General features: G+C 54.3%; 1 protein-coding gene across 29 annotated transcripts in view; it reads left to right on the plus strand.

Moving 5' to 3' along the window:
* Window positions 1–7626: 7626 nt before the first annotated feature.
* PTPRD (protein tyrosine phosphatase receptor type D) overlaps window positions 7627–23012 on the plus strand; it is a 226045-nt gene continuing 210659 nt past the window's right edge. For 11 of the 29 annotated variants that reach the window (XM_032970566.2, XM_032970573.2, XM_032970567.2 and 8 more), the window contains exon 1: window positions 7630–7922. The gene's annotated coding sequence lies outside the window, so the exon portion shown is untranslated. Of the gene's footprint in view, window positions 7923–23012 lie in introns of all 29 variants that reach the window. The other 18 variants (XM_032970552.2, XM_032970560.2, XM_032970556.2 and 15 more) reach the window with 4 other exon arrangements.

The following is a 23012-nucleotide window of genomic DNA, read 5'->3' on the forward strand; positions in this document are numbered from 1 at the left end:
TGTGTGTGTGTGTGTGCTGACATGGGGTGTGTGTGTGTGTGTGTGCTGACATGGGGTGTGTGTGTGTGTGTGTGCTAACATGGGGTGTGTGTGTGTGCTGACATGGGGTGTGTGTGTGTGTGTGTGCTAACATGGGGTGTGTGTGTGTGTGTGCTAACATGGGGTGTGTGTGTGCTGACATGGGGTGTGTGTGTGTGTGCTGACATGGGGTGTGTGTGTGTGTGCTAACATGGGGTGTGTGTGTGTGTGCTGACATGGGGTGTGTGTGTGTGTGTGTGCTAACATGGGGTGTGTGTGTGCTGACGTGGGGTGTGTGTGTATGTGTGTGCTAACATGGGGTGTGTGTGTGTGTGCTAACATGGGGTGTGTGTGTGCTAACATGGGGTGTGTGTGTGCTGACGTGGGGTGTGTGTGTGCTGACGTGGAGGTGTGTGTGTGTGCTAACATGGGGTGTGTGTGCTGACGTGGGGTGTGTGTGTATGTGTGCTGACGTTGGGTGTGTGTGAGTGGTGATGTGGGGTGTGTGTGTGTGTTAGTGCTGATGTGGTGTGTGTGAGTGTTGATGTGGTGTGTGTGTGTGTTGACGTGGGGTGTGTGTGTGCTGACGTCGGGTGTTTGTGTGCTTATGTGGGGTGTGTTTGTGTGAGTGCTGTTGTAGTGTGTGTGTGTGTTGATGTGAGGTGTGTATGTGTGTGTGTGCTGACGTGGGGTGTGTGTGTGCTGACATAATGTGTGTGTGTGGTTACATTGGTGGTCTCTGCTCTGGGGTGGTGTGGGGAGACGGGTGTTTGTGTGCATGTGCTACACGCTTGTGGTGCTGCTGTGTCGTGTGCGATGATGTCACGTGTGATGTGTGCGTGTGTGTGATGTGTGCGTGTGTGTACTGATGTGTGCGTGTGTGTACTAATGTATACGTGACGTGTGTGACAATGCGGGTGTGTGTGGATGTGTGGTTGTGGTGTGCGTTGGGTCTCAGTGTAAATGCCGCTGCACTTGCACAGGCCACGGTCCCACATTCACCACAACCACCATAGGCAAAGATCCCCCGTATAGCCTTCACAGACTGTTGGGGCAAGTGCTCTTAGCAAACCTCCTATGAATGCCGGAACGGCACACGAGGGGGATGGGTGGCCAGCAACCACCCACCCCCGACCGCCTTTGTCTCCCTGTCCACCACCACGTGCGTGCGTGAGGTGCATCAATCACCGCATCTCATTTACATCTCAATCATGCAGTCGTGCCCTTCATTCATTTAGTCATTCCTTTATTTGAGCGGCGGCTTTCAGAGACCACAAAGCAGCACAAAGCGCGCTGGTCGCCTCCCAGCTCCGGTCCAGAGAAGCTGGGAGGGAAGGGGTTCAAGACACGCACATACACATACCAAGACAAAGATCCCCCGTATAGCCTCAACAGACTTTAGGGGCAAGTGCTGTTAGCGAGCACCTATGAAGGCCAGAACGGCACACGAGGGGGTGGGTGGCCAGCACCACTCCCGGCCGCCTTTGTCTCCCTAGTGGCGATGTTTACACACGGCACCTCATTCGAGGCTGAGTCGACCTAGGAGAGGCCCAGGACCGGTTCAGATAATTGTCACTGGTGTTGGCCGTGCGCGAGAATCAACTTCGGGTGGCAAGGTTCGTAGCGCAGCGCGCTAACTGCTACACTACCGCTCCCCACACACAAATATATGCACACATGCATATACATACATATCCATACACACATACATATACATGCGCATACATACATACATACACACATGCAATATGCATACACACACACATGCATATACATACATGAACATAAATACATACACATACATACACATATTTACACACATAATACACTCATACATAGGCAAAGACACACCTACATACACTCATACATATATACACTCATACATACATACACTTATACACTCACACGTACACACAATTCGACTGAGGGTGAGTCTCAATAATCCACTTTATGAAGCGCCAAGCGTTCGGAAGTTCGGCCGATTCCCCGCGCGTACGGCGCGAAAGAAGTCCAACAAACATTCCTCCTCACCTTGAACAGACACCACGCCTCACCAACAACACCACGCGCTCACCACATACAAAGACGAAGATTCCCCCGTACGGAATTGAACAAACGCTTGGGAAGAAGGGCTGTCGCGGAGCGCCCATATCACACTCCGAATCTGAAGACATGCTCTTTGTTTTATTTGGTAAAGTCACGTAGCTTGCCCAAGTCGTTACCTACCACCGCTCCCTCGGCTTCCCAACTTTACCTCCCAGCCCACAACCCGCCCCCACACTCACCATGCCACCCCCCCCCCTCTCCATGCCCCACGACTATATAATCCGTCGTCACAACCAACTCTGAGACACACTTAAGCGTTTGTGCTTTCGCTACGTTGTCCCCGCCTGAAGAAGGACGCTTGTGTTGCACCCGAAACGTCGTGATTTAATTTAGTTTTCATCTTTTCTTTTTTACCTACGTGACTTTACCGAAAAAAACAAAAAAGAGTATGAATCCTTGCAGTCACGAAAGCTTCAAATCTAGAAGAAGAAAAAAAAATCTGAAGACTTTGCCGTTTTTTCCCTGGATTTCTCTGTTGCGCGTAGTCACTTTAAGATGTTTTCTTGTTCATGTCTTTGTGTTTGTTGCGGTCGCACCCGATTCAAGAGCCGAATGGCTCCCAGGGCTTTACCTAATAAATGCAACTGAAACGAAAACAAAACTGTATTCATACGGCGGGAGGAATCCGATGAGTTTGTGAAGCCCCTTCTCCACAGATGTCCAGTGATTTAAAGCTTTCGTGACTGCAGGGATTCACGTTCTTGGTTCTTTGTGGTTTTTACACCTGATGATGATTGCTTGTGTTGCAGTCGAAACGTCGTGAGAATTTCATTGGTTTATATTTTTTATGTTATTTTATTGTTTCCCTTCTACGTGGTGACTTTACCGAAAGAACCAAGAATAAGATGTCCAGTGGGCGAAGGCCCTGGCACGGCACAAACGGGGAGTGGTGTGGTCATAATTTATGCCCGACCGCCTTCGTCTCGTCTCAGCGCTGCCGATGTTCACGCACCGTATACCAGGTAATCATTTCAGGCTGAGTTGACATGGGGTGGGGTGGGTTGGGAGATGGGGGTGCTAAGGTCCGCTTCAGATTATTCGCCATCGTTATTGGTCGTGAGCGGAAATCGAACTCCGGTCGTCGGGTACGTATCCCGCAGCCCGTTAACCACCCACCACGACAAACAAAGGCAAAGATCACCCGTGTAGCCTCAGCAGACTTGGAGGGAGCACGTGCTGTAAACCATGACTACGACGATAATTCCGCTCCACAAACGCCAGTGTCGCAGCGCTCCACACTTTGATATTGGCAGGAGCACTCCATCTGAACTACGGTACCCCCCACGACTACTCTGTGTTAAACGCGGGGGGGGGGGAGGGGGGTGCTACCGAAGGGAGGGGTTCTGCGCGTCTCCTTATGGCTGGCATCGCTGCCGCTAGCTCGCTCAGCAAGCCGGGCACGTACAGAGCAATCTCTCCTCTAATAATGACATCACCGCTAATGCGTTCATGTAACTAGGACTGGTGGTTGGTGGTGGTGGTGGTTGTGGTGGTTGTTGACCCCCCCTCACCTGCCCCCCACCAGACCCTACCAATCACCCCCCCCCCCACTTTCCTACCGGCGACTCCCCTCCCTGAGCTCATGGTGCGCGTGTGCGTGAATTAGTAGAGTGGATATATTTGTGTGTGTGTCGGTGTGTGTGTGTCGGTGTGTGTGTGTGTGCGTGCATTAGTGGGGAGCGGTGGCGCAACGGTTAGCGCACTGCGCGAAGAACCCGACGACTCGAGTTCGATTCCCGCTCACAGCCAACAACAGTGACGATTATCTGAATCGGTCATAGGTCGACTCAGCCTCAAATTAGTACCTGGCGCGGTGTGTAAACATCGCCACTGAGGAGGCAAAGGCCGCCTGGCGTGGTGTTGGCCACCCACCCCCTCGTGTGCCGTGCCGGCCTCTTTAGGTGCTCGCTAACAGCACTTGCCCCAACAGTCTGTTCAGACTATACGGGGGATCTTAGTCTGTGTGTGTCTTCGTTCCTTGTACGTGCGTGTACGTTCGGGTGCGGTGTGTTAACGTCAGTATTGGGGGAGATAAAGGCGGCCGGGCGCGGCGCTCACCACAGTAACCCCATCGTGCGCCGTGACAACCTTAGCAGTGCTCGCTAACACCAATTCCCCAGTCTATAAAACGATACAGAACATATATTGGTTGGGTGTGTCAATGTGTGTCTTTGTCTGATTAGTCAAGTGTCTAGTCTGTGCATTAGTGGTGTGCTGTGATTGTCTGAGTCACTGAGTTATTAGTGTGTCTGAAGTATCCCTCGCTGTGTGTCAGTGTGTGTGTAATGATTTGATGGTGTCAGTTGTGTCTAGATTTGCCGTGTGTCAGTGCGTGGTGCTGGCCACCCATTCCCTCGTGTGCTGTGCCGGCCTTCATAGGTGTTCGCTAACAGCACTTGCCCCAACAGCCTGTCCAGGCTATATGGTGGATCTTTGTTTGTGTATGTGTGATGGAGGGACAGATTCGTGGAGCATGCGCATTGTCTGCCCAAGTGTTGTGGTCTGCGTGTCTATCTGTACATTGGTGTCTAAATACTTAAATATATTTGATGATGATGGCTTGGCAGTAGTGCCAAAGCACAAATAACAAAAAACCTCATACACATCATTCAGGAACACTGTGGCCTAAAAATAAATGTAAATATATAATTGGCGACGTTTCGGGCAATGGCCCTTCTTCATAACATACGTGTATATTGCGTCTGTATATCTTTGTCAGTGAGTAACCGTAGTGATTGATGTACGTGCTTGGCAGCGTGGCACGTGGAGGGAGAGCGTGATGGTGGTGGTGGAGGTGGTGGTGGTGGTGGTAGTGGTGGAAGGGGAGTGTGGTGGTGGTGATGGGGTGGGGAGCTTCGTGGTGGTGGAGGGGGAGTGTGGTGGTGGTGGTGGTGGTGGTGGTGGAGGGGGGTGGGTGGTGGTGGTGGTGATGGGGAGCTTCGTGGTGGTGGTGGTGGTGGTGGTGGAGGGGGAGTGTGTGGTGGTGGTGGAGGGGGGTGGGGGCTGGGTGGTGGTGGTGGTGGTGATGGGGGTGGGAAGCTTCGTGATGGTGGTGGTGGTGGAGGGGGAGTGCGTGGTGGTGGTGGGGGGTGGGGGCTGGGTGGTGGTGGTGGTGGTGGTGGAGGGGAGTGCGTGGTGGTGGTGGTGGTGGAGGGGAGGGAGAGCGGGGTGGTGGTGGTGGTGGAGGGGAGGGAGTGCGTGGTGGTGGTGGTGGTGGAGGGAGTTGCGTGGTGGTGGTGGTGATGGTGGAGGGGAGTGAGAGCGGGGTGGCCCAGCTCACTTTATCTTCGTTAGGAGTAAATTGCTCTCGCAATTCACAGCGATTTAACACAAGGCCGTACACTGCACGCAGCTAAAGGTCACCTCACCAGCCACTATTTCGAGCGGATAATTAATTAATTAATAGAGCATGCCTCTGCATATGTACACACGCTCAACTTTGGAATTCCTTCCCATCAGTCAGTCTCCTTCTCCCAAGCTCGTGTAACGTTGCTCATTTCAGGACGCCTCTCAACTCGAGTGCCGATTGTCACTGACCGCGTTGCGTTTTGGACCTCTAGGTACGTGCTGAGCACCCGTGTAGACGCGCGCACAACCGCACATCGCCGGGCTGCCGTCAACACTGCCTTATATAAATGAGATTAACGGATCCTAAGTTAATTAAATTATACTCGTTAATGTACCGTCCATTGTCAATCCACTGTTGGATGAACGACTCGAATCGCAATGTCCGTCATTGGCGTTCCTTGGCCTTATATAACATGTAAATAATATACATCGTGTGCAGACGTTTCGGGCAATGTACCTTCTTCAGGGCGGAGAGATCCAAATAAATGCTAGGGATGCGGTGAAATAAAAACAGTGATGGCTCGCCGTGGGAGGTGGGAGGGGTGGCACGGGGTGCGTAGAGACACGGGGGTACAGAGAGCCTCACATAGCTGGGAGCCACGGGGAGCAAAGAGCCACGCATAGCTGGGAGCCACGGGGTACAGAGAGCCACACATTTCTGGGAGCCACGGGGTACAGAGAGCCACACATAGCTGGGAGCCACGGGGTACAGAGAGCCACACATAGCTGGGAGCCACGGGCAGCAGAGAGCCACACATAGCTGGGAGCCACGGGGTACAGAGAGCCACGAATAGCTGGGAGCCACGGGGTACAGAGCCACACATTTCTGGGAGCCACGGGGTACAGAGAGCCACACATAGCTGGGAGCCACGGGCAGCAGAGAGCCACACATAGCTGGGAGCCACGGGGTACAGAGAGCCACGCATAGCTGGGAGCCACGGGGTACAGAGCCACACATTTCTGGGAGCCACGGGGTACAGAGAGCCACACATAGCTGGGAGCCACGGGCAGCAGAGAGCCACACATATCTGGGAGCCACGGGCAGCAGAGAGCCACGCATAGCTGGGAGCCACGGGCAGCAGAGAGCCACTCATAGCTGGGAGCCACGGGCAGCAGAGAGCCACGCATACCTGGGAGCCACGGGGTGCAGAGAGCCTCACATAGCTGGGAGCCACGGGGTACAGAGAGCCACGCATAGCTGGGAGCCACGGGGTACAGAGAGCCACGCATAGCTGGGAGCCACGGGGTACAGAGAGCCACGCATAGCTGGGAGCCACGGGGTACAGAGAGCCTCACATAGCTGGGAGCCACGGGGTACAGAGAGCCACGCATAGCTGGGAGCCACGGGGCACAGAGAGCCACGCATAGCTGGGAGCCACGGGGTACAGAGAGCCACGCATAGCTGGGAGCCACGGGGTACAGAGAGCCACGCATAGCTGGGAGTCACGAGGTGCAGAGAGCCACTCATAGCTGGGAGCCTCGGGGTACAGAGAGCCTCGTATAGCTGGGAGCCACAGGGTACAGAGAGCCACGCATAGCTGGGAGCCTCGGGGTACAGAGAGCCACGCATAGCTGGGAGCCACGGGGTACAGAGAGCCACGCATAGCTGGGAGTCACGAGGTGCAGAGAGCCACTCATAGCTGGGAGCCTCGGGGTACAGAGAGCCTCGCATAGCTGGGAGCCACGGGGTACAGAGAGCCACGCATAGCTGGGAGCCACGGGGTGCAGAGAGCCACACATTTCTGGGAGCCACGGGGTACAAAGAGCCACGTGGAACAGTAAGCCACGGGGAGCAGAGAGCCACGGATTTCTGGGAGGCAGGGGGAGAAATCAGTCGATGTGGCCAGCTGCCGTCCGCTCCAGTAAAGGAGCCAGCCCGCCTCTCCGGGCGGTGAGTGGCGTCGGGGAGTGGGAGAGAGGGAGCCGGCGCGATGCGGGGTAGAGTCGGAGAGAGGGGGACGAGTCAGCGGGGGAGAGGGATGCCGGGAGGAGAGAGCGTGCGGAGGGAGAGGGCAGCCAGTCTGTGTGTTGCGGGGAGGGGTGTCATGTGGGGGGTGAGGCAAAGAGTGGGAGGGAGCCAGTGCGGGGGAGAGGAGGAGGTTAATGGGGGAGAGGAGGAGGAGGGGAGACGGGGAGGGGACTAGGCGTGTACACACCTCCCACATTCCCCGCTCGCAGCTGCAGCGCTCGGCTCTCTGCACAGATCGACAGAGGCGAGCCGAGCGTGAGGCTGCCCGCTCGACCTCCCTCTCAGTGTGCGTCTCTTTCTTTCTCTCTCTCGCGAGCCAGCGAACTCGCGCGCGCAGCCGCGCGCACACCCGCGCGTCCAGCCCAAGATTCCGTTGCGGATTAATAAATAATATCTCGGGAGTGCCGGCTCCGCGCGCGACGTGGTTGTGGATCGTGAAGATATGTCGGAGCGTCGAACGGGCGGGTGATACGACGGTAAGGTGAGTGGCGAGAACGGGAGAGAGAGAGAGAGAGCGATTGGTGAGTGCGCGAGTGAGAGCCACTCCGCACTGCGATTCCGTCGTGCCGGTTTTGAGCGCAGTGGGACCCCCCACCCCTCTCTCTCCTCCTCACCCCCGAGCGAGGACTACCCCCCCCCACCACTCCACACCCCTCTTCTACCCTCCTTCGCTCGATCGGGGTACCCCGCTCTAGTTGGCTGTCCCTACCCACCCTGGGAGCACTTGCCCCGGCCCCCTGCTTCGCCTCTCTCAACGTGCTAAACAATGGCGCGAGGCAGCAGCAGCAGCAGGAAGGAGCAGACTCGTTGAGGATGGGGTCGGCAGCTTGGCTCCGTGTGTACCCCGCGGAGCCGAGAGGGGTGCGCGGTCACTCATCAGTGGGATTGGACCCCCCCCCACTTCCAAAGCCCTACCGTGGTCCAACGTGGCCGCAGGGGGGTCGGTGGTTTGGTGCGCGCTTGGCTCTCCCGTCTGGTTAAGCCCGAGCGAGCCGCGGTGTCTGCGCGTCGGAGCCGGAGTCTAACCTTGACCCTGCGACTGTGGGGCGGCGGCGCGTTCGGTGCACGGGTTTGAAAATCGCGCAACGACTTTCAGTTAATTACAGCAACACCAATGCACGTGCTAATAACGTTCTGTCTATATATACATACCCAGGAGAGCCTCGCGGAGTCTCGGCAGTGCTTGTCAGGAGGATCCTGGGCTATATTTGACCGATTCTATTCATTGCCCCTTAATCGGTGAACGCTTTGGCCGGGTGGCTTCACAGTTTTGCTTCGTGTGGACGGGAGGGAAGCACCCCTTTGGTACAAGGAAACGACCCCACCACGTATTTGAGGTGGGGGGGGAGTCGAACCCAGGCTGGGGTGGTCACCGACTCGAGCGTTGTGATACCACAGCGGTCGAAAGCGCAGGACGCGTCCAGCGCTGTGTGGTCTCGGCGTGAAATCCGCCTTTGTACCCCACGTCTCACGCGACAGATGACGACCCGGGTCTGTCATTCGACTCTCACCTGATTGAAATAAAGGACACCCCCCTTCTCCTACCTGCGTCCACCCCCCCCCCCCGCCCCATTGTCAAGAAGCCTCGGTTGAACACCTGTTCCGTAGGGTGCTGTACGTAGGACTCCTTTCGCACCGTGCGTAGCCAAACCCGTGCTAATCTGAGGTGCGGCGTGATGCCGGGTGGTGGCGTGGTGCTTGTGTCGGAGAGGTTCGACGCCTTCGTGTTCGAGGTGAAGGGAGTGAGATCGGGTGGATGAAGGCAGGTGCAGGATATCGGGCGGAGCGCGTCTCGTGTAGATGCGTAGGTGAATGACTTCATTTGGAGGGGAGCAGATAGAAGAGGAGGAAGAGGAGGCGGCGACGTGGTGGAGGGTCGCAGATCCGCGGTGCCGCGCGTATGAGGACATCAGGCGGGGTTCGCCGACGGAACGCGCGTGTGCGGTGAAGGTTTTCCCAGTGTGGAGAGGGCGTCGGCTGTCCGACGAGCGGTGGAGGACTTCGTGCGGAGGACGTCGGTTGAACGGTCTCGGCTGACTGGGTCATCAGGTGGGGGTCGTCAGCTGTAGAATGTGAGGTGGGTGACATCAGTAGGACGTCTGGTGGACAGCATCGGGTGTAGAATGTGAGGTGGGTGACATCAGTAGGACGTCTGGTGGAGTGGCATCAGGTGTAGAATGTCAGGTGGGTGACATCAGTAGGACGTCTGGTGGAGGGGCATCAGGTGTAGAATGTCAGGTGGGTGACATCAGTAGGACGTCTGGTGGAGGGGCATCGGGTGTAGAATGTGAGGTGGGTGACATCAGTAGGACGTCTGGTAGAGTGGCATCAGGTGTAGAATGTCAGGTGGGTGACATCAGTAGGACGTCTGGTGGAGTGGCATCGGGTGTAGAATGTCAGGTGGGTGACATCGGTAGGACGTCTGGTGGAGGGGCATCAGGTGTAAAATGTCAGGTTGGTGACATCAGTAGGACGTCTGATGGAGGGGCATCAGGTGTAGAATGTCAGGTGGGTGACATCAGTAGGACGTCTGGTGGAGTGGCATTAGGTGTAGAATGTCAGGTGGGTGACATCAGTAGGACGTCTGGTGGAGTGGCATCGGGTGTAGAATGTGAGGTGGGTGACATCAGTAGGACGTCTGGTGGAGGGGCATCAGGTGTAAAATGTCAGGTGGGTGACATCAGTAGGACATCTGGTGGAGTGACATCAGTAGGACGTCTGGTGGAGGGGCATCAGGTGTAGAATGTCAGGTAGGTGACATCGGTAGGACGTCTGGTGGAGGGGCATCAGGTGTAGAATGTCAGGTGGGTGACATCGGTTGGACGTCTGGTGGAGGGGCATCAGGTGTAGAATGTCAGGTTGGTGACATCAGTAGGACGTCTGATGGAGGGGCATCAGGTGTAGAATGTCAGGCGAAGGACGACTCGGGTGGTGTTTGGGACGTCATTCGAATAACACGAGGCGGCAGCACGTGAGGTGTATCGGACGTCATCTGTCATCAAGGGCCTTCAGCCGGAGGCGGACGTGAGAAAGGCGTGAGGAGACGGAGGAGGAGGGCTCGCCGGAGGTGCGAAGGGTGGCAGTCAGTCTCGCTCGCACCGTGCCCTTCGTCTCTTCCCTCTCTCTCTCTCTCCCACGGCCGTCACGTTGCACTGCGGCCGTGGCATTTACAGTAGCACACACAAATACAAAGACCCCCCGTATAGCCTTAACATAATGTTGGGGAAAGTGCTGTTTAGCCAGCGTCTATGAGGGCCAACACGGCAAGCGAGAGGTGGGGGAGTTGGTGTGGCTAGCTCCACGCACGGGCACACACACACACATATATGTATACACAACAGACAAAGATCCCCCGTATATGCTTAACAGAATGTTGGGGCAAGTGCTGTTTAGCCAGCGTCTATGAAGGTCGGGTCGGCACACGTCGGGGTGGCTGGGCTAGTAGCACGCCCGGCCGCCTTTGTCTCCCTCATAGCGATGTTTAAACACCACACCAGGTACTCATGTGAGACCGATTCGACACGCATACAAAGACAAAAATCCCCCGTATAGCCTAAACAGACTGTTGGGGCAAGTGCTGTGAGCGAGTAGCACCTATGAAGCCCGGCACGGCACACGCGAGGGTGGATGTCCAACACCACGCCCGGCCGCCTTTGTCTCCCCACTGACGATGTTTACACACCGGACCAGATACTCATTTGAGGCTGAGTCGACCTAGGGGAGGCCCAGGACCTGTTCAGATTAATTGTCACCGGTGTTGGCTGTGAGCGGGAATCGAACCCGGGTCGCCGGTTTCGTAGCGCAGCGTAGCGCTAACCGCTACGCTACCGCTCCCCGCCTTATAGACATGCAGTGAGTCAATAGCTAGAGAGTCGACTCATACACACACACTCACACAGTCCGGGCAAGTCGCTCGTTACGGTGACAGAACCAGTTTAGAGGTGGGTCACCTGGGCAACAGGAGAAGTCTAAATTGGGGGGAGGGTGGGGGTGGGGGGACATCGATACTGGAAAAGTTTAGCCGGGGCTATATTAGCGCCGCGCTCGATAAATAGTGCGGTTGAGCGTGCATCAGTGGCGCGCAACGCGATCCGATTGTACGGCGGAGAGAAAGCAGGAGGAGTGTGTCGGCTTCGATGCCATCCATCCATCCTGAAGCCAGCGTCCCCACCCCTGCCAGCGTTGCCCGCGATATCCTCAGCTCTCGTCCGCTTGCTGGGGTTGTTTTCCCCAAGTGTTTACTCTTCAACGTTTCGCGCGAGTAGCCCTGACGCAGAGCCATTGGGACCACCGCACAGACAGAAAATGAGGTCGGTTGTCGGTTAGGCCCTGAATATCGGCGTCTTGCCAGCATCGCTCAAAATGTTCTTAGTTTTTTTTTTACATATATACTGCTGGTCACTATTCGACGTTTCGGGCCACGTGGCCTACCATTCTACGATTGTACAGAGAGGATGAATGAGTTGTCAGACAGCTCGCATGTCAGCGGTCCTCAACATCGTCGCTTCACAATCGCTCGTCCTGTACCTTCACTTCTGCAAAAGTGTCCGACGTTTCGGGGGCCACACGTCGCCTCCCCGCCACGAGGAAGGAATGTCAGTCTTGGCTCTCTCCCTCTCTACGCGTGGAGGAGTCCGCCTGCGGGGAAGACTTTTTTTGTGGAACGTTGCCAAACACAAAAAACGCATCCATTCCTCGCTTTGTTCTCGCAATGTGGTCCCACAAACTCCCCCCAGGGCTCATCCTTCTCACGCAACCAGGAATCCCACCTCGGCGCTCCCAGCTAGAGACCACCCCACTCCCCCCCCCCACCGATGAATTGGTCGTTCCATCTCCGCCTCACCCCTAACCTAATCCTCTCTCCGGCGGTCGTTCCCTTGTAACTCTTGTGCCGACGAGGGAGAGAGAAAAGGGAGAGGTGAGCTCGAGGTTGGGGGAGCTGGAGGTGTACAAGGCAGAGGCGAGGAATGAAGCGCAGAGGGTGAGCTTGAGCTGTGAGGGATGGAGAGGGGTCCGGGATGGGTGATGTGCTCGCTGCGTTGCCCAATGTCCAATGTCAGTCGTCCTGCCGAGTGGCTCACTCCCCACACACAAAACACACGGACAACCACACCTCACTTACTCACCGGGTGAGGTGTGGTCATCCATGTGCGTTGTGTATGGGGGGAGGGGTACTGGTTGTGTAGCGGTGAGGACACTTGCGCTACGACCCCACTCAAGGTCAACACCAGTGACGATTATCTGAACCGGTCCTGGGCCTCCCATAGGTCGACTCAGCCTCAAATGAGTGCACCTGGTTGCGGTGTGTGAACATCGCCACGGGAGAGACAAAGGCGGCCGGGCGTGCTATTGGCCACCCATCCCCTCGTGTGTCGTGCCGGCTTTCATACGTGCTCGCTAAAAAAGCACTTGCCACAACAGTACGTTAAGGCTATACGGGAGATATTTGTCTTTAATATGTCTGTCTGCAAAATCGGTTGCGTAGTGGTTAATGTGTTTCGCTGCAAACCCGGCAACACGGGTTTAATCCACGGCCGAAATCAGTGACGAATTTCTGAACCAGTACGGACCTCCCTTAGATCGACTCAGCCTAAAAAAACATAGTGAGTGGCGGTGTGTAAAAACCACAGCCAGTCCTCCTCCCGCTTTCGCGTCGACCTTAATAGGTGCTCGCAAACAGCACTTGCACCCAACAATCTGTTCAGCTAAAGGGAGATATTTGTCTTTGTGTGTGTGTGTGTGGTAGTATATACACACCTGTTCCAGACCTCCCTTACATCAACTCAGCCTGAAACGAGTTGCAATTGTTGATAAACACTATACGCCATGGCGACGAGGAGACAAAGGCGGCCGGGCGTGGTTCTGTTCAGCCCCCGCCCGCCTGCCCCCAACACGCCACCCTCGCCACACCTTAATAGGTGCTCGTTAACCACCCCGCTTTGCCCTCTGCCGTCTTGCGAGGCGATACCGATGGGGTATTTGTTATGAATCTACACGGAGCAGAGCCGCGATGTCTGTGCATGTGTGGAAGGCGCCTGAATCGGGGTTGACAAACCCCCCTTGCTGTCATCCCCTTGAGCCCCACTGCACAATGCAGGGCGAAGAGGGGAATCGATCCGCCGCTGTTGCTTTGTTGGGGGACGGTGGTGGCGGTGGTGCGGTTGGGATGGGGGAGGGAAATCTCTCCCCCCACCACCCCCCACAGGTGTTGCCGAACAGGTAACAGGTGTGATGGCTGTGGAGTCGTCTTTTCTGCGAGGCGCACATGGTTGGGGAGGATTTAGGTAACAAAAAAATCCCCCTGTCCTCTGTCCCACCCTGCCACCCCCCACCCCCCCCCCCCCCCCCCACCAAAATACCTGTCCCCGTGTCGTTCAGTCAATACTTACCCCGCAGGCCTACGGGGATTGAAGTTATAATGCAAACACGTGTGTGTGTGTGTTGATGCGCTGATGCCAATCATCGATTAACGCGCTCGCGACGAGCGCACAGAATCGTGCTCGTGTTGAAGAATCAGGTCGGTATGAATTACGCAAATCGTAGGCAGACGTTGCCCACGGGGGTTCACGAAGCGAACGGGCCACGCTCTGCGAGACGGGAGAACAACAGGGACGGCGTGGGGGGGGGGGGACGTTATGCCATTGAGAAGGGGGGGGGCAAGCGAGGCGGACAACACGAACGAGACGGAGTGGCGGGATGCCGCGCACCGAACACGTGGCGCCAATCGGGATCAGTGGCTGACAGTCGATCCACTCCAATCGCCAGGCAGCAAAGGGGGGCGGGGAGGGGGGAGAGACTAAATAGTCGCGCGCCTATTAAAAAGGCGTTGGCAGCTATCGTTAAATATATAATAATCCGCCGTCGTTGGAGAGGGGGTTGGAGGCGATTGAAAAATTAACCGCGGAGGAACAGTTGTCCCAGTTCGACACCGCATGCCTCGTGTGAAGCACACGCTGGCGTCTGCAGCGACACAGCTCCCTCTGGCATGCGGGTCTCAGCCGAGGGGTGGCGGGGACGGGGGGGGGGGGTCGCGCCTCTCCCGGTCATTCCAGGGAGGGGGGGGGGGGCAGGGGACACACAGGCTACGGCACGGATACTGTGCAGGAGAAATTTCGAATGTGCATGCGCAGGGCGGGGGGGAGGGATGTATGAAGCCAGGTTCGCGGCGACAAAGCACACAGCTGATATGACCACGTGACACAAATGCCCTTTACGGACACAACAACAACAACACACACACCGGTACACAACACGGAACCTCCCATTAGCTCGGTTGGTTAAGCGCGGTGCGAAATAAGTTCAGCACCCGGTGCATTCGTACGAAACACGACGCCTCGCTAGCACGGAGCGAGTGTCTTGGTTGGTGATGCTTGGCTTGGCAGTGGTGCACGTGGACAACTAACACAACTAAAATCTCAACACATTCGTGAACAACAACAACAACAACTCTTTGGCGTCACAAGTGAAACAAATATATAACAGGGCGGCGTTTTTGGGGCAATGACATAGCACACGAGGTAAAAGTGTTGAATAAACGTGTTGTCACTGTTGGAATGTGCCGACTACTTTTTGTTACATATTGATCCATCACGTACGGACAAGCTTGTTGGGGGAATTCGTCGATGGTTTTGACACTCGCGGCATGGAACGCACCATCAGCATCCCCAGCATCGACGAGTGGTCTTGTCTGACAGCTGTCTTACAGCTGTCTGGCGGCGTGGACTGCGTAGTATCCCCCGTCTCTCCGTCCTCCTCTCATTGAAGACTTGTGATTAAACCTGAGGACTTGTGATTAACCCTGAGGAGTTGTGTTTAAACCTTTAGGACTTGAGATTAACCCTTAGGACTTGAGATTAACCCTTAGGACTTGTGTTTAAAGCTTAGGACTTGAGATTAACCCTTAGGACTTGAGATTAACCCTTAGGGCTTGTGTTTAAACCTTAGGACTTGTGTTAAACCTTAGGACTTGAGATTAACCCTTAGGACTTGAGATTAACCCTTAGGACTTGAGATTAAACCTTAGGACTTGTGATTAACCCTTAGGGCTTGTGTTTAAACTTTAGGACTTGAGATTAACCCTTAGGACTTGAGATTAAACCTTAGGACTTGTGATTAACCCATAGGACTTGTGTTTAAACCTTAGGACTTGAGATTAACTCTTAGGCCTTGTGTTTAAACCTTAATACTTGTGATTAACCCTTAGTACTTGAGATTAACCCTTAGGACTTGAGATTAAACCTTAGGACTTGTGATTAACCCTTAGGGCTTGTGTTTAAACTTTAGGACTTGAGATTAACCCTTAGGACTTGAGATTAAACCTTATGACTTGTGATTAACAGATAGGACTTGTGTTTAAACCTTAGGACTTGAGATTAACCCTTAGGCCTTGTGTTTAAACCTTAGTACTTGTGATTAACCCTTAGTACTTGTGATTAACCCTTAGGACTTGAGATTAAACCTTAGGACTTGTGATTAACCCTTAAGACTTGTGTTTAAACCTTAGGACTTGAGATTAACCGTTAGGACTTGAGATTAACCCTTAAAACTTGTAATTAACCCATAGGACTTGTGTTTAAACCTTAGGACTTGAGATTAACCCTTAGGCCTTGTGTTTAAATCTTAGTACTTGTGATTAACCCTTAGTACTTGTGATTAACCCTTAGGACTTGTGATTAACCCTTAGGACTTGAGATTAACCCTTAAAACTTGTGATTAACCCTTAGAACTTGTGTTTAAACCTTAGAACTTGAGATCAACCCTTAGGACTTGTGTTTAAACCTTATGACTTGTGATTAACCCTGAGGACTTGTGATTAACCTTTAGGACTTGTGATTACACCTTAGGACTTGTGACGAAACCCTTAGGACTTGTGATTAACCCTTAGGACTTGAGATTAACCCTTAGGACTTGAGATTAACCCTTAGGACTTGTGTTTAAACCTTAGGACTTGAGATTGACCCTTAGGACTTGAGATTAACCCTTAGGACTTGAGATTAACCCTTAAGACTTGAGATTAAACCTTAGGACTTGTGATTAACCCTTAGGGCTTGTGTTTAAACCTTAGGACTTGACATTAACCCTGAGGACTTGTGTTTAGACCTTAGGACTTGAGATTAATCCTTAGGACTTGTGATTAACCCTTAGGACTGGTGATTAACCCTTAGGACTTGTGATTAACCCTGAGGACTTGTGATTAACTCTTATAACTTGTGTTTAACCCTTAGGACTTGTGTTTAACCCTTAGGACTTGTAATTAACACTTAGGACTTGTGATTAACCCTTAGGACTTGTGATTAACACTTAGGACTTGTGTTTAACCCTTAGGACTTGTGATTAGCCCTGAGGACTTGTGATTAACACTTAGGACTTGAGATTAACCCTTAGGACTTGTGATTAACACTTAGGGCTTGTGTTTAACCCTTAGGACTTGTGATTAACACTTAGGACTTGTGTTTAACCCTTAGGACTTGTGATTAACACTTAGGGCTTGTGTTTAACCCTTAGGACTTGTGTTTAACCCTTACTACTTGTGATTAACCCTTAGGACTTGTGTTTAACCCTTAGGACTTGTGATTAAACCTTAGGACTTGTGTTTAACGCTTAAGACTTGTGATTAACCCTTAGGGTTTGTGTTTAACCCCTACGACTTGTGTTTAACCCTTAGGACTTGTGTTTAAACCTTAGGACTTGTGATTAACCCCTACTGCTTGTGATTAACCTTTGGGACTTGTGTATAACCCTGAGGAGTTAAGATTATGGTGAATGTATAGCCGCGTACGAAACACATGTATGTAATATGTAGATGCGTTTCTGCTACGGTGTTTTTTTTATTAACATGTAAAAGAATAGCACGGAAACAAAATGTGAAAAGGCAACATGGCGTAGGGCAGCGGCATCGTGGGTAAGCAGAACTGTGCTGTGAACCTGGCCCACCTGAGTTCACTTCCCTGCCCCGGCTAACAGCATCAGAGTTGAGCGACAACCTGAACCGCTCCTCAGCAGGCTCCCCCCTCCCCCGCCACTTCACCAACCCGCGGTGACCGGCGCTGTGAAGTATGGCCAAATAAGAGACCGCCGCAAACCACGTCGGGGGAGCAGTGGTGTAGTGGTTAGCGCTACGCTGCGCTACGAACCCATAACCCGGGTTCAATTCCCGCTCACGGCCAACACCAGTGACGATTATCTCAACCGGTCCTGGGCCTCCCCTAGGTCGACTCGGCCTCTAACGAGTACCCTGATGCGGTGTGTAAACATCGCCACTGGGAGAAACAAAGGTTGGTCGGGCGTCGTGTTGTCCACCCATCCCCTTGTGTACCGTTCCTTCCTTCATGGGAGCTCGCTAACAGCGCTTGTCCCAACAGTCTGTTCAGGCTATACAGGGGATCTTTGTATTTGCCATCCAGCAAGTAGACTGACAGAGAGGGCCGTGAAATGTTTAGTATTATCTAACGTTTTATCAAGAGGAGGCGAGTAGCGCCATCATCCGTGGACCCCTTTTGGCGTCTTCGGGAGATGGCTGAGAAGCATCGCCAATCGGGGCGTCGTTGTGGGAGGTCTTTGTCGAACGTCAGACTCGAATGCAACCACCGCCTTCGTCTTTTCCAATCGCGCGGCCGCTGATGATGCTGATGGAGAGCCACGGCTGTAATTTCACGTCGAGGTGCTTGATGAGCCAGGCGATTGCGTCGGGAGGAGCAGAGCGGTGAATCGATGTGACGCCTCCTCCATTGTTACAGACGCCCGTGTGAGCCTCGGTCTCTATGCATGTCCATGATTCTATATGTCTATCTATAGATCTCTGTGTGAGTACCTACGTGAGTCTATGGGTCTCAGTGTGAAGCTATATATCTCCGTGTGAGTTTATGGATCTCCGTGTAAGTCTATGGGTCTCTGTGTGAGTCTATGGGTCTCAGTGCGAGTTTATGGGTCTCCGTGAGTCTTTCGATGTCAATCCCTCGTGTCACCCCCTCGTGTCACCCCCACGGCGCGTCGCGTGCTCTGCAGTGCGTCCGTAGTCATGGAACGTCGGGTCTGCCACCAATTTGCCGTGTGCAACATTTTCGCAGTGGGGGGCGGGGGGCGGGGGGCGGGCGTTTAACGCAAGTGCCCCCTCCCCTTTTTGGGGCGCCGCAGTGGCTAGGAGATGTTAACTACCTCGCCTGGTATACAGGAGGTGGTGGGTTCGAACCAGACTCTGACGCCTGCGTATTTTGAGTTTGCGCGTGTCTCTCTCTCTCTCCCCCGTGGTCGCGCGGATTTTTCTCCGGGTCCTCGTGTTTTTCCCTCCACATTTAGAATGCACAACACGCGGTTAGAGAACGTGGCTACGAATCATTCCCACGTGACAAGAACCCAATTCGTTGAGCTATTATTTGCGATAGCCAGGTCGCGTCTGAAGAAGGGCTATATAGCTCAGTGGGTCTTACCTGCTCAAATAAAACCCAACAATTTTTTTCAGTATAATTCGCCGCGTGCGACGTTTTCGCAGTGGAAGGGGAAGCGGTGGTGGTGCGATCGGAGCAAGAACCCCCCTCCCTCCCTCCCCCCCCCCTCTTTGTTCCAGTCGATGTGACGGGGACGCTACGGCTGCCTCCTTTGAGAAGACGCGAGAGGCAATTCGCAACGCGCTCTCACCCGCCCGCACGCCCGCGCGCTGTCATTATTGACCCCAAACATTCCTGTTTGTGAACCCTGCCTCAAACACAGCTGTGTGGCCTCTGTGGCCAAATAGCACCTCGCCCCCACTGCCTCCCCCCCCCCCCCGTTCCCCTCCCACACGCCCCACCCCCACCCCACCCCAGCGAGATAAGTTCCAAATGAAGCAAATTAAGAGCGTGTCGGATAATTGTCTCTTGTAGCCGCGCACGACTCGGCGAGCCTGAGTGTTCATTAATTATATATTTATATATATTTTATAATCTGAGCACTCACTTTGGGTCGCTGTCAGAGGTGCGACAAGGTCAAGCTGATTATGAATCTAATTTCGGCAGAGGCCTCTTTGGTTTGTTGGTGTTTGAAAAAGAAAAAAACGTATCGCCGATCGCGTGTGGTGTCCGATTAAAAGTCTGCTTTCGCTCGAGAGCGCGCGGTACCAAAAGACAAAGATCCCCCGCACAGCATTAGCGGACTGCTGTGGCAAGTGCTGTCAGCGAGTAGCAGCACCTCGGAAGGCCGGCGGTACGACGCACGAGTGGGTGGGTAGCCAGCACCGCGCCCGGCTCCCTTGGTCTCCCTCGTGACGACGTTTACACATCACACCAGGAACTCATTTGAGGCTTAGTCGACGTAGGGGAGGCCCTGGATCGGTTTAAATAATTTGCCGCTGGCACGGGCCATGGTCGGGAATCGAACTCGGTTCGCCGGGTTCGCAGTGCGGCGCACTAACCGCTACGCTGTCAGGCACATTCAAACAGGCTGATCCATTTGCAATATATCCTTATAACTTTAGCGAGGCATCTACTGATTATTATTTTTTTTATATTCGAGAAAAGGCGTGGGCAGGGAGTCGACATGATGGGCAGCTGCAGGACAGGAGAGTCAGATGATGAGGGAAGCTGAAGAGAGGCGGCCCCCACCTCAGACTGAGCAATGCCCGACGAAACAGGTGGAGAACTTCTCCACAAATCTGGCTGTTGCCTGATGAAGCTGGTTGTAATTATTGGCGAAACGTCGTACTCGGATTGTAAATGTTGTGGCTTGGCTCTCCAACACACCGGTTAGTGCTGTACTGGTAACGAATTGGCCACGTTCTGTTTACGTGACAACCCTTACTAGTTGTCTGTGTCAGGTGGTGGCGGGTTTTAACGACACAACATTTATATATTTACCCGATCTAAGCGACAACAAAAAAAACTCTGTAATGAATGCCCGACTCATGGGCGGAGAAAAAAAATAACATCCTCGCAAATCGCGCGCTGTGTTACAGGCCAGGCCGTAAACCCGTGGTTCTTAATCTCTACTGCAGCCTTGCGCCCCTTAATGTTAATAGATGCGCAGGGTTTTATGAAACAAAGTATTTGTACTTACGTAGCCATGCTTCATTTGCGAAAATGGAACCAGCTGCTTCCCTACTGCGGACTTCCACCCAGCCCCTCCCATTCCGCCCCGCCCCACTGCTGCCACCCACCCCCCAACTCAACCCCTCCCACCCCACCGCTCGCCTCCCATTCTCTTCCCCGGTGTTTCTCAACAACATCGCACCTACACGGTTCAGCCCATTGGCTCCTCGTCGACAGCGGCAGCGGGGATGGTCGAACCAGCACAGCTGTTGTCCTATCTCAGTGGTTCTTCACCTTTACTGCAGCCTTGCACCCCCCTTTGGGATCTCCAATCGTTGCAAAGATGTTACAACGTTAATGCGTGCACAGGGTACGACGAGACACAAGTAAGTTGTGACTTACGTGCCCGTGCTTAATTTGCGTTTTCGACGATTTGCGTTCTAAAAAAAAAAATTTGCCCATGTCTCGCCGCCCCCGGAAAGGGCATCTCGCACCTCCCCCCCCCCAGTGGATGCGTGCACCCCAGACCAAGAAGAACCACTGGCGTACACCAATGTCGTGTTCCTGTTGTAAAGCGTTGGCAATCGCGAACAGTCAAATCTCGGAAAGCTAGGCAGGAGGGGTTTGAACCTCGTCAGTACTCGGATAGGAGCCTACCAGGTGCAGTGCGGTGACAGACGGGGGTGGGGTGGGGGCAGTGCCAGTGTTACCCTCCCCCCCAGCCCCCTCGTGCGTGAGCTTTCGTTAATTGAATTGGCCAAACATCCCATTTTAGCCGGAGGTCTCCTGAAACAAAAATGATGATCTTGAGATGCCAATGAGCCGTTGCCGGTCTGAGACTGCCGTTGTTATTCACTATCGGGTTCACCGGTGCGCTGCTCTGCACGGGTGTTGCGATTCAGAGCAGAGCGCGCGAGGCTCTTGACGGGGACTCGGTTCGTGAGTTCTTTGCGAGCGTTCGCTGCTGCCGATGAGAAATCAGAATCTTTATTTGGGCAGGGAGGAATCCGATGAGCAATGAAGCTCTTTTTGTCGCAGACGTCCAGATGAGTTGGAGCAGGCAACATCGGAAGACAAGTAAAAGTATAAAACATGTACCATGTAAGGCCCGCACTGAGCTATGTAGGTGTTTTTTCAGAAGCGGCCCTATCTATCACGAATGATAGCCCAACGAAGTTGCTTATCGCGTGGAAATGTATAGCATACAGATAACTCTAATCGCATGTTTCTAAATGTGGAGGGAAAAACCGGAGGACCCGGGGAAAGATCCCACGCGACCACAGGGAGAGAGACACCGCAAACTCCAAATATACAGCAGGCGTCAGGGTCGGGATCGAACCCGCGACCTCCTGCACACCAGGCGAGGTAGTTAACATCTCGCAAGTGGGGCCTGGGCAGGACTCGTAACCAGAAAGAACGAGGGTTCCCGGTCGTGACGAACGACGCAGTTGGCAGCTACCAGAGGGAAAGCGCCCGAGAGCGATGCAGTAAATCTCGTGTTGCCGAGACGCCGGGTGGATTGTTTTGCATTGAAGGTGCCTTGAGAGAATTACGATGGCTCGGAGCGGTGCTCTTCATCCGGCAGTGGATAGATCGTGGCTAACGATGATGATGTTGATAACGATCTGTGTGTAGGGTTAACCGTACAATCGTTGGCGGGCGGGGGGGGGTCACAGAACACAGGTGCGAGACTGGGTGGGGGGGGGTGGGCGTTGGGGGTCAAAGGCTCCTAACCCCCCCTCGAGGCCGGGCGTTGCCGGCTGTGGCCAAACAGCTGAACGTGGCACTGACTGCTCCCTCGACAGCCGAGGCCGTCTCCCACCGCCACCCAACCACCGCCCCCACCCCACCACCACCACCACCCCACCACCACCCCGCCCAGCGCCCGCGTCCAGAGTGGCAGTGACGGCAACCGGGGGGAGCTGGCGTCGTGTCTCGTGGTGGCGAATTAACATAACTGGTTGGGCGCGCATCGGAGCGGTGAGGCGGTGAGGAGGTGAGGCGCGCTGGGGGTGGAGAGGTCGCACCCAACCCGTCCCGCCGCAGGCTATTGTGGCCGGATCGTCGCACCGCGTGCGTGTGCGTGCGTGTCTGCGTGTGCGCGCGAGGAGCGGTGGCACAGCGGTTAGCGCACTGCGCCACGGGACCCGACCACCCTACCCGAGTTCAATTTCCCGCTCACGGCCAAACATCGATGATGAATATCTGAACCCGTCCTGCCCGGGACTCCCCGAGACTGGCTGAAACCACAATTGAGTAACCGGGTGCGGTGTGTAAACATTAGCATTGGGGAGACAAACGCGGCCGGGCGTGGTGTTCACCCCCCCCCACCCCATCGTTTGCTGTATCGGCCCTTCATAGGTGCTCGCAAACAGCAATTGCCCCAATACTTTGGTAAAGACCACGTACGGGTGATCTTTGTCTTTGTTTATCTGTGTGTGTGCTCACGCAAATGGAAACAAAATCATGTCTATCTGGATGATGACGTCACCGGTGTGCGTAATGTTTACAAAACACGCCCGGTGTTACCGCAACCGCCTCCTCCTTCCCACGAGTGCCGAGGCGAGGCGGCT

This window comes from Petromyzon marinus, chromosome 44 (assembly GCF_048934315.1).
Source record: "Petromyzon marinus isolate PM22_M1 ecotype Great Lakes invasive population chromosome 44, UKy_Petmar_22M1.pri1.0, whole genome shotgun sequence".
Lineage (NCBI taxonomy): Eukaryota > Metazoa > Chordata > Hyperoartia > Petromyzontiformes > Petromyzontidae > Petromyzon > Petromyzon marinus.